At 39.9% G+C, this 10,998-nt stretch overlaps 1 long non-coding RNA gene across 10 annotated transcripts in view; it reads left to right on the plus strand.

Moving 5' to 3' along the window:
* LOC148775164 (uncharacterized) overlaps positions 1-10,998 on the plus strand; it is a 74,970-nt gene that overhangs the window by 43,402 nt on the left and 20,570 nt on the right. For 8 of the 10 annotated variants that reach the window (XR_016039484.1, XR_016039479.1, XR_016039483.1 and 5 more), the window contains one exon: positions 434-477. This is a non-coding gene — a long non-coding RNA (uncharacterized LOC148775164). Of the gene's footprint in view, positions 1-433; positions 478-1,438; positions 1,602-10,998 lie in introns of all 10 variants that reach the window. The other 2 variants (XR_016039480.1, XR_016039485.1) reach the window with 1 other exon arrangement.

Raw genomic sequence — 10,998 nt, forward strand, 5'->3', positions numbered from 1 at the left:
GCTGGAGGAGTGATAAATTGCCTAGGAGAGCACCTATCTGGGTGTGATGGTTAATTTTATTAATAGGTGTCAACTTGACTGGGCTAAGGGATGTCCAGATAGTGGGTTTTAAAAAGATCACTGATTCTGGGTATGTCTATAAGACTGTCTCTGGAAGAGATTAGCATTTGAATTAGTAATCAGTAGAGCGAGTAATGAAGATCATCCTCATCAATACCGGTGGGCATCATCCAACACACTGAGGGCCTGAATAGAATCGAAAGACTGAGGAAGGGTGAATTTGTTCTCTCTACTTCAGCTGAGATATCTATCTTCTCCTGCCCTCCAACACTGATGCTCCTAATTCTCAGGCTTTCTGACTCAGATTGGGACTCACTCCATTCTTAAGCCTTTGGACTCAGATCTAATGATACCACTTTTCTTGGTTCTACAGTTTGCAGACAGCCGATCACAGGACTTCTCAGCCTCCATAACCAGGTGAGCCAATTTCTTTAATATATCTCCATATATAAAAATATATATATATTATACATACTATATATATTTCGTATATAGTATCTGGAGATTTGTTAAAGGGATTATATATTAAACCTATATGTAAGACTCCCTGGTGGCTCAGACAGTAAAGAATCTTCCGGCAATGCAGGAGACCCAGGTTCGATCCCTGGGTTGGGAAGATTCCCTGGAGTGGGAAATGGCAACCCACTCCAGTATTCATGTCTAGAAAATTCCATGGACAGGGGAGCCTGGCAGGCTACAGTCCATGGGGTCACAAAGAGTTGGACATGACTGAACAACTAACACACACACACACATTACACTAATATATTAATTAAATATTAATTATTAATAAAAGTTGCTTATTTATGTATTATATTATATTGATTAAATTATATATTAAGTATATTATATATATATACCTACATCTCCTATTGGCTCTGTTTCTCTGGAGAACCCTGACTCATTGGCCATTGATATTTGAGCACAATGTTTAGTGGCCTATATTCAATTTTTGCTAGATGATTTTCTTTGTTCAGTATTATCTTAGTCTTCCCTTGGCCTTCCTACCATGAAGTCTTTTGCTCTGATCTTGGCATCACTATCCCATTTGTTTAGTAAGTTACTTCTTGGCCGCTTACTATGTACCAACAATTGCACTAGGTATTAGTGATTCAATGGTGAATAAAATAAATGTATTGCTGTCCTCATAGAACTTGCAATCAATTGCTATGTCCAAAAGCTACAGTCTGTGGGCCAAATTCAGCTTGTCATCTTTTTTTGTACAACCTGTAAGAATAGTTTTTACATTTTAAAACGTAATAAAAATCAAAGGAAGAGTAATTTGTCTTGATGTGCAAATTACACTAAACTCAAATTCTAGTGACCATCAATAAAGTTTTATCGGAACACACCACACTAATCTGTTTATTTTCCATAGCTGCTTTTACATCACAGAAGCAGAGTAGTTGCAAGAAATACTGTTTGGCACAAACCTGAATTATTTACTGTCTATCCTCTTACTGAAGAAGTTTTCAGCTTCCCGAATAGTGGTGCAGATAGAAAAGAACAAACAATCAAGCTATAAGTAATCACAGATTGTGGTAAGTGACATGAAGGGGAAAATGAGCCAAGATTGAGAGTCAGGAGCATCTATGTGGATGGAAGTGCCTTCAGGTGGAAGTGAAGCTGAGATGGGAAGGAAGAGAAAGATCCAGCTATGCTAAGACAGGGGCAATTCTGTTCCAGGCAGTGGAGAGGGAGTGGTGATGGCAAAGGGACTGATGTGGGAAAGATGTTAGCCTGTTTGAGGAACTGAGATGACTTCATGACTGGAGAATAGTAAGAGGGGAGACTGACACCTAAGTACATGGGAAACTAATTAAGACTTTTAAGCAAGAGAATTACATGGTTTGATTTGCATGTATCCATGAAACTCCAATACTTTGGCCACATCATGCGACGAGTTGACTCGCTGGAAAAGACTCTGATGCTGGGAAGGATTGGGGGCGGGAGGAGAAGGGGACGACAGAGAATGAGATGGCTGGATGGCATCACCGACTTGATGGACATGAGTTTGAGTGAACTCCGGGAGTTGGTGATGGACAGGGAGGCCTGGCGTGCTGTGATTCATGGGGTCACAAAGAGTTGGACACGACTGAGCTACTGAACTGAACTGAACTGAAGACCACTTCAGCTGCTCTGCAGCGAATGGATTGCAAGAGAAAAGGAAAAGAGAAGGGGAGAATATTTAGAAAGGTATTGTTCCAATCTTCTCTATAAGGTCCCCTCCTTTTAAGGTCCCCTCCTACACCTTTCTCCCATGAACATGTCAACTCCATAAGCTACTTCAGGATTCTGCAATTTTTGCAATTATTATTTTGAAAGTTGGTTATTGAGATTCAGATGTGTAGAATAGTAACTGATAAAAATTTCTGAAGAAGCTTGTGTTGGCTATCACATTTTACTCTAATAAGAACTCATTGAGAAATAAATTCTTGTGAAAAATACAGAGTTTTCGAATATGATGCAATAGAATATAAGCAGTGCTATTAGAAATCATAAATGGTGGTAGTCACTTTAATCTCCTGGCACACTGTATAACACTTCTCTGGAGTAGATAACCATCCTGGAGAGGAAGACGAGGCCAAAGCTGATAGCGGAACACATGTGCACAGAAAGTGAGCAGTAATCTGTGGCTGACGTAATCAGATAGATGGAAAAAGTTTGGAGAGGGCAAGATAGAGGCTGAGAAACACGGCTGTGGAGACCAGTGGGGAATTTCTAGAGGAAGATTAGCCTGGGGACTTAACAACTCTGGTATCTATTTTTTATGGTGCTACTTTTTGCAGTGCTGCCATTTGAAAGCCTTCCTTTCTTCAAGACTTCATTGGAAGTCTGATACAAACACACAGACTTGGGTTGGTGGTTTTCTGGAAGTAACTGAGGGACTGCCTCGCACAGTAGGAGATAATATAGAAAAGCCACTTAGTGTGTGGGGTGGTCAGATGATCAGTAAAATGAAGTCATTTGATGAAAGCAGAAATTCAGAGTCAGACTGACTAGGAGAAAATTTTTTCAAGAAATATAAGAAAAACCAGGTAAGAAAACAAGTTTCTCCCCTCAAGAATAGGGATTTTTGAGGAAATTTTATTCGACAGTTTAAAGACAGTGTGACTCCTGCTTAACGTATGGGTTACAAATCATGTCCTCTTATTAGTCCTATAATTTACATAAAGTCAATAGTGTGTTCAGTTCAGAGGCCTAGAAGAACAGCCTGAGAGATTAAATGACATCCAAGGATACTGACATTCCCAGGGATAGAACCTCTATTGCTCCTCTGGCCTCTGGAACCCTTGATAAAGCTCATACTTCTGTCTATTTGCTGGATGAAAGCCAAGGTTAAAGAAGAGCAGAAGAGAACAAAAGCAAATGTTTATGGGAAAACACAAGCCAGCATTTATAGGAAGTTATTTACTTCCTCATGTCTCTTGTCCTTTCTGAATTATGGGTTTCCCTAAAGGAAATGGTTCTATTTTTAGGAAAAAACAACATACAAACACACAAGGGCCAGCTTTTCTGAGCCTTTTTCAGGAAGCGCTTTCCCACCAATCTGTTTCTAGGTCTCACACACGAACTCAGAAAGGGTGAAGCATCATGTTTCCATCGTCTCTTCTAGTTAGCTCAGCATCCAATCAGTTCAGTTCAGTTGCTCAGTCGTGTCCGACTCTTTGCGACCCCATGAATCACAACACGCCAGGCCTTCCTGTCCATCACCAACTTCAGGAGTTCACTCAAACTCATGTCCATCGAGTCGGTGATGCCATCCAGCCATCTCATTCTCTGTCGTCCCCTTCTCCTCCCGTCCCCAATCCCTCCTAGCATCAGAGTCTTTTCCAGTGAGTCAACTCGTCGCATGAGGTGGCCAAAGTATTGGAGTTTCAGCTTTAGCATCAGTCCTTCCAATGAACACCCAGGATTGATCTCCTTTAGAATGGACTGGTTGTATCTCCTTATAGTCCAAAGGACTCTCAAGAGTTTTCTCCAGCACCACAGTTCAAAAGCATCAATTCTTCGGCGATCAGCTTTCTTCACAGACCAACTCTCACATCCATACACGACCACTGGAAAAACCATAGCCTTGACGAGACGGACCTTTGTTGGCAAAGTAATGTCTCTGCTTTTTAATATACTATCAAGGTTGGTCATAACTTTGCTTCCAAGGAGTAAGTGTCTTTTAATTTCATGGCTGCAATCAGCATCCACAGTAATTTTGGAGCCCAAGCATCCAATACAAAGACACAATTAAAAGGATATTTTTGTAATTTAAGAAAGATGAGACAATTTAGCTTAGAGAATCTGAGTAGGAACCTGCCTAAATCTGTACACACGGGGAATAGTGAGGGCTTTAGTCAATTCAGTTTCATGAGGAGCTTCTTTGAGAAGATTTCTACTTTCCTAATCTTAGGATTGACCGAAAGTCTCCTGGAGACCAGAGTGGACCCTCCTGTTATCCAAGAACTTAAGTGAATAACTTTCGCTATGAGGTAATCTGGTATAGTGGTGTGGATGAGTCTTTAGGACAAGAGATTCCAGGGCCTTGTCTGCAAAGGCCAACAGGAGCTGAACCACCTCACTTCCTCTCTACTATACCTATGAACTCAGTCATGTCAGAACTGTTTGTGATCCTGTGGACTGTAAACCCTCAGGCTCCTCTCTGTCCATGGAATTTTCCAGGAAAGAATACTGGAGTGGGTTGCCATTTCCTACTCCGGGGCATCTTCTTGATCCAAGGATTGAACCTGTGTCTCCCACATCTCCTGTATTGACAGGCAAATTCTTTACCACAGAGCTACCTGGGAAGACCTCCTCTCTACTACAGGTTCTACCAAAAAAGAATCTGCAAAAGCTCCTCTCTCTTTCCCACCTGTCTTGAATGAAATCCTGATGTAGACTCCTGTAGAGATGGGAATGGGTCAGATAAGAGGGTACATAACCCTCCTTCCACAGACCCAGAAAAATGGGAGTCAGTGCTTGGACGAGAAATTGGCTTGGCTTTCCTGAGCCTGCTTCTCTCCGTTTTTCAAGACTCGAATGTTTTTCCTTATCTCTCAGAATGCAAGAATGAATAAATAATTTTCTACAAAGTCTCTTGAGTTTCCTGAAGAAAATCACCATCTGAATATAAAAGTAAATGTGCTAGACAGCTATCAAAGCTCAAAGCAAAGAAAGTCACAGAACGGGAAGAAATTTGCAAAATATAACTTAACACCTCAAAGTCAAAATCTTGTACAAATGACTAAGTGGCATTTTTTTTTTTTTAAAGTCAAGAGAAACTGCAGAGCCTACAGTTCCTAGTAAACAATAATAACTGCCACCAATTCCTATTTACTGATGAATAGTTTACAAAGCACTTTCATGTATACATGGCCTCATTTCTCATTAATGTGACATGTACATGAAATAGGAACGTTGTGAGATAATATCTATTCTTACCACTGTTCAGAACAAAGAGATCCTAAGACTCAGGAATGGTAAATATCACTCGTTTCTTCAACTGTTAAGTAGTAGAATCAGCAGCTGAATCCAAATCTTAAATCCATGCTATTTCTATTAATACTATATGGGACCGACCACTTCTCCAGAGAGCTAAATATTCTTTTCCCCTCCAACTTCCTGTCTTGTGATGAACAGTGTATTAAAAGCTGATTCCTGGCCTCTCTGGTGAGGAATCAGCACTTTGGATCACAGAACCAGCCTAGAGTGGCCCATCAGTGCAGCTACTTCTAAGGTGATTGAAGTATGTTCTTCCAGATCCAAGATATTCCTTCTTCTCCAAGATGGAGAGTAAAGTACATTTAAATTTGAAGTCACCAAGTGAAATAAGTTCAAGTTTTCAATCACCAAGAAAACCAGAAAGCCTTTCTTTTCCACAACTGCCCCTCAGATATACTGTGTTTATCTATAGTTTATGGTCCCTTCTTGTGCTAGACATTAGAACTTTGCATAAGTCCCCTCACTCTTTCAGCGTTTGTGTTTATGAATGTTTTGGGCATATTTCTAATTGATGCTCATAAAGTAGTGAATAAAGTGGAATGGGGAAATGGGGAATGGGTGGGATGAGTTGGAAGACTGGGATTGACATATATACTATGTATATTATGTGTAAAATAGATAACTAAAGAGAACCTACTGCATAGCACAGGGAACTTTGTGATGATAAAAATGGGAAGGAAATCCAAAAAAAAAGAGGGGATATATGTATATGAATAGCTGATTCACTTTGCTGTACAGTAGAAACTAACATAGCATTGTAAAGCAACTATCCTCCAATAAAATTTTTTAAAAAGTGGTCAACCCCAACCCTCCATGGGGTGAGTGGGTGGGACAAACAATATGCAAAGTAAACAAGTAAGTAACATGTCAGGGGGTGATAAGTTCTATGGATCTACAGTAAGTAATCAAGAGAATAGAAGTGTCATGGTTCAATGGTCCAGGGTTGGCAGTAGGATGTTGCTATTGGGATGCAGTTGGCATAGTCTCTGATTTCAGCAGCTTGCCCAAGGACATGGGGAAGGAAACCATGTGGTTATCTGGGACAGAACTTTGTAAGGAGAGAGAATAGAGTGTGAATGTCCTTGGGAAAGAATGCTGGGTGTGTTTGAAGAACATGTAGTAGAACAATGTGACTGGAGCAGAAGAAGCAGAGGTAGAAAGGTAAAAGATAGGATAGGAAAGACATGATGTGAGAGGTCCAGACGGCTTGGAGGCCATTGTCTGACCAGAGACTGCCAATGAATCTTTACAACAAATAGGTCTGATGACCCTTCATTTTTTAAACTCTTAAAAAAAATTAATTATACTTAATTTACAATGTTTCAGGTGTACAGCAAAGAGATTCATTTATACATATAGATATATCTATTCTTTTTCAGATTTTTTCCATTATAGATTATTACAAGATATTGAATATAGCTCCCAATGCTATACAGTAGGTTCTTATTGCTAATGTATTTTATATATAATAGTATCTGTTGATCCCAAATTCCGAATTTATCTCTCCTGTCCCCTTTTCTCAATTTTAAAGTTAAAGATACTCAAAGAGAAATTTCATAGTGACTTATGAAATTAGGCTAGTACAGGGTGGTCAGGGGATTAAATCCAGAATTTTTGATTCCAAAGTTGGCTTTCTGTTCTCTTTTCTCTCTATCTGAGGGTCCTTTGACCCCCATGGTCCTGAATAGAGATTTGAGACAAATAGCTATGTCTGCAACACCTAAATTTCAATGCACATTTCTAAAGTATAAACATTAAGAAAACTTTATACGGACATTTTAATGAGAGGCAAATTGCATTCTAAGTTGTTGCATGAATTGAATTGGGATTTATAATCCAGACAATCTAATGCTTTGTAACCAGGATAAGAAAGGCAGAAAAGAGGAAGCTATAGCTGCAATTCTGGGAAATGTTGAGCACAAGGGCATATTGAACAATAAGAGATCAAAGAAGCCAGTGGAAATGCAGCCAGCATGAAATGCCAGGCCCATGCCCTGAGAATGAGAAAGAGATGCTTTGCCCCTGTCATCTAGGGAATCTGAAGCACACACAGTGAAAACACTGTCCCATGTTTTGGTTTGAGTCCTTTTGACCAATGGCTACAAAAACTGGAAAGACTCAAATTTCTCTTTTCCATGTTACTTCAGAATTCCAGTAAACATGGTTAGTTATTCACATCATACCACTAACAGCACCACTCCTGTGATTACATTTTTTTGATGAGCTCTAGGGCACCTATGCGTTGGACACGACTTCACTTTCACTTTCACTTTTCACTTTCACACATTGGAGAAGGAAATGGCAACCCACTCCAGTGTTCTTGCCTGGAGAATCCCAGGGATGGGGGAGCCTGGTGGGCTTCCGTCTATGGGGTCACACAGAGTCGGACACGACTGAAGTGACTTAGCAGCAGCAGCAGCAGGGCACCTATGCAGACTCTTGGTGCATATCTCATTTGATGTCCACTCATTTATGACTTGCCTTCTCAGCCATGTGGGACCATCCAAACCAGGTGCTTCCTTCATGTCAGGGTCCAAGCCAAATCATCTGGTTTCATGTGGAAACAAATGGACAGTAAAACTTAATTACCCATACAGGAAGGTTGGGTGTTTGGAAGATGAAGTTCACTCCCTTCAAAGAAGCAACTTGATAAAATCCTACTTCAGCATCAACTCTCAGTAATTGTGAAAGTCAGGAATTCCAAGGTAGCTCAGGAGACACATGAAAGAGAATATTTACTGGGAGTTCTGTACGTCCTCATCCGGCTGTTCCCAGACTTTCCAACAGGCATCATTCACATGTGGAAACCAAGTAGTTTGAGACCACATCACTGGAGGGATCCCCTCACCAGCGCAGATGGAGAAGGCAATCTAAGGCTGATGAAAACAGTCTAATTAGAGTTAGAGGAGGTCCAGGAATAAGAGCAGTATCGTTCTGGTAGGGAGGTCAGGGCACTTCTAAGGAATCCATGCAGGCAGATCCTGACCAATGTCTATGGAGCCCGCCTTGTAAAAAGTCTGACTGGACCTGTGGCTTCCTCTGTGGTATAATTTCAGAAATGCTAGGAGGAAAACACATTTTCAAAACACTTTCTTGATCCTGATTGTTGCCACCTGTAATCCTTCACTGATAAGCAGAGGAATGAGTATAATTAGAGGCTAAAAATCCCCAAAACCTAGGAACAGCAGCATCTCAATGTAGATTTGCTTTGCGCATGCATGCACAGTTGCTCAGTCATATCTGACTCTTCGCAACCCCATGGACTGTAGCCTGCCGGACTCCTCTGCCCATGGGATTTTCCAGACAAGAATACTAGAGTGGCATGCCATTTCCTATTCCAGGGGATCTTCTTGACCCAGAGATTGAACCTGTTAAGGGTGCAACTGACTTTTTCAGAGGAGGTTGTCTTGAGACTAGGGGAATGAGATAATATTTGTTTTCTATTGCTGGCAAGCAAATTAGATCAAATTTAGTGGGTTAAGACCACACATATTTACTATTTCCGGGTTTTGTAGGTTAAAATTCTGGGCACTTGGCTGGGCTCTCCTCTGAGTTTCATGAGGCCAAGATCAAGAAGTTAGGAGAGCTGCAATCCTTACTAGAGGCTCTGAGGGAGGACCCGCTTCCAGAACCTGTCAGATTGTTGGTAGAATTCAGTTTTTTTCAGTTGTAGGGTGAAGGTCCTGCTTCCTTGTTGACTATGGACCAATGATTGTTCTTAGCTTCTAGAGACTGCCTGCATTCCCTGGCTCCCTCTTCATCTTCAAAGTCACCAATGCTGGTTGAGTCCTGATGCTCCTCACCAGTTACCTCTCCTCTGTCCCCTCTTCTATGTCTTTTCCCACTGCATTTCTACTATTCCAGCTGCAGAAATTTCTTTCCTTATAAGACCCAAGTGATTAGATTGGGCCTATCAGAAATTCAGGGTAATCTCCCTGTCCTAAAATTCTATAACCTTATCTGCAAAGTCTCTTTTGCTTTGCTCTATTATTTAATATATTTATAGAAGCCAGAATTAGAGTATGGACATCTTTGGGAAGAGGGCTATTGTTCGTTCCACCACAAAGGTGAAGGGGGACAGGTCAGGTTTTTTACACACAATATTGAATATTTCTTTTATTCCTTACAATTTCAGTGAAGTTCGAGGAGGTCAGAGATGTTAAGAAACTTAACCCAAGTAATACGTCTAAAACTTGGCAGTGTTAAAATCTGAATACAACTATGTCAGCTCAAATAGACTATTGGACCTACAAGGGGCCTTAGAAATGATCTAGACCAGAAATGTTTACCCTGGGTCTATAGATTTGAGCTCCAAGGGTCCATCAGGGAGGGAGAGAGCCAAGAAAATTTGAAAACAAGAAGGGGTATATGTAAAAGCATGCCTTATTTTTATTTTTTTGAACGAAAGAGAGGGTTCATGGTTCATAAAGAACTTAGAGGACTCCTACACAAAAATAGTATTAAGAAGCACCAATCCTCATTCTTCATAATTGAGTTTATTTAAACATCACCAACAACCCATTTTGTTGTGGCTAACAGATCTATCCTAACATTTATTGACAGCAGTGCAACTCTGTAGGGAAGGGGTTATTTAAATGTTGGTGTGAAGCTGAATAGCTACTAGCACTTCACCCATAGCTTCTCTATCAATGTTATTCATGAATAGTCATAAGCCCTGGAGCACTGGAGACACTTTGATCTAGGAGGGAGGCAAAAACAAAGGGAAGGCTGTAAGGCTATGAAGTTAAAGTAAGAATTTCACTTTCAAAGTTAGTAATTTTAACCTTGATCTCAACCAAGCCTTTTAAATCTAATTTTCTTTGTTGTTCTTTAGTTTTCTGCACCAGCCTCTGCACTTCATTCATTGTTTATCTTTTTTCCACTCTGGATTTTGACGCCCTCAAGGTCATGCCTACACCAGGCACTGTGCTTAAACCCGTGAAACCAAAGAAGCCCTTTTGGCCTCCAAAGGGCTTACAAACTATGTTTAAAGAAATACTTTTCTTTTAAACTGAATATTAAACTACCAATATACAAATATTATTATATTATTACTATTGGTAATGAAGAGATTGATTTAAAATGCCAACTAGAAATTTCAACATATTGATTCAACATAATGTTTTAACTAACTCAGCTAAAGTGCCAAAATAATTATTAAAATAACTTATTGACCAATAAAATAGAAATAGAGGGCCATTTTCTATAATTGTTCAATTATGGAAGCAGAGTAGAAAGTACTAAAATGTTATGCTCCTTATAAATGAATTTCAAGGTAATATTACATACTAAGAGAGTAACAAAGTAGATTTTCTTTGATTTTTCTTTTGATTGAGGCAAAATAAAATGGAAAATAAACAATAGAAGAAAATACCCTCTGGGATACATATGAAAATAAGAAAAGTGATAGCAAATGAAAAGATCAATTCAAATAAAATTATCACA

Source organism: Moschus berezovskii, chromosome 17 (genome assembly GCF_049115385.1).
Source record: "Moschus berezovskii isolate FMDL1 chromosome 17, NW_MosBer_1.0, whole genome shotgun sequence".
Classification (NCBI taxonomy): Eukaryota; Metazoa; Chordata; class Mammalia; order Artiodactyla; family Moschidae; genus Moschus; species Moschus berezovskii.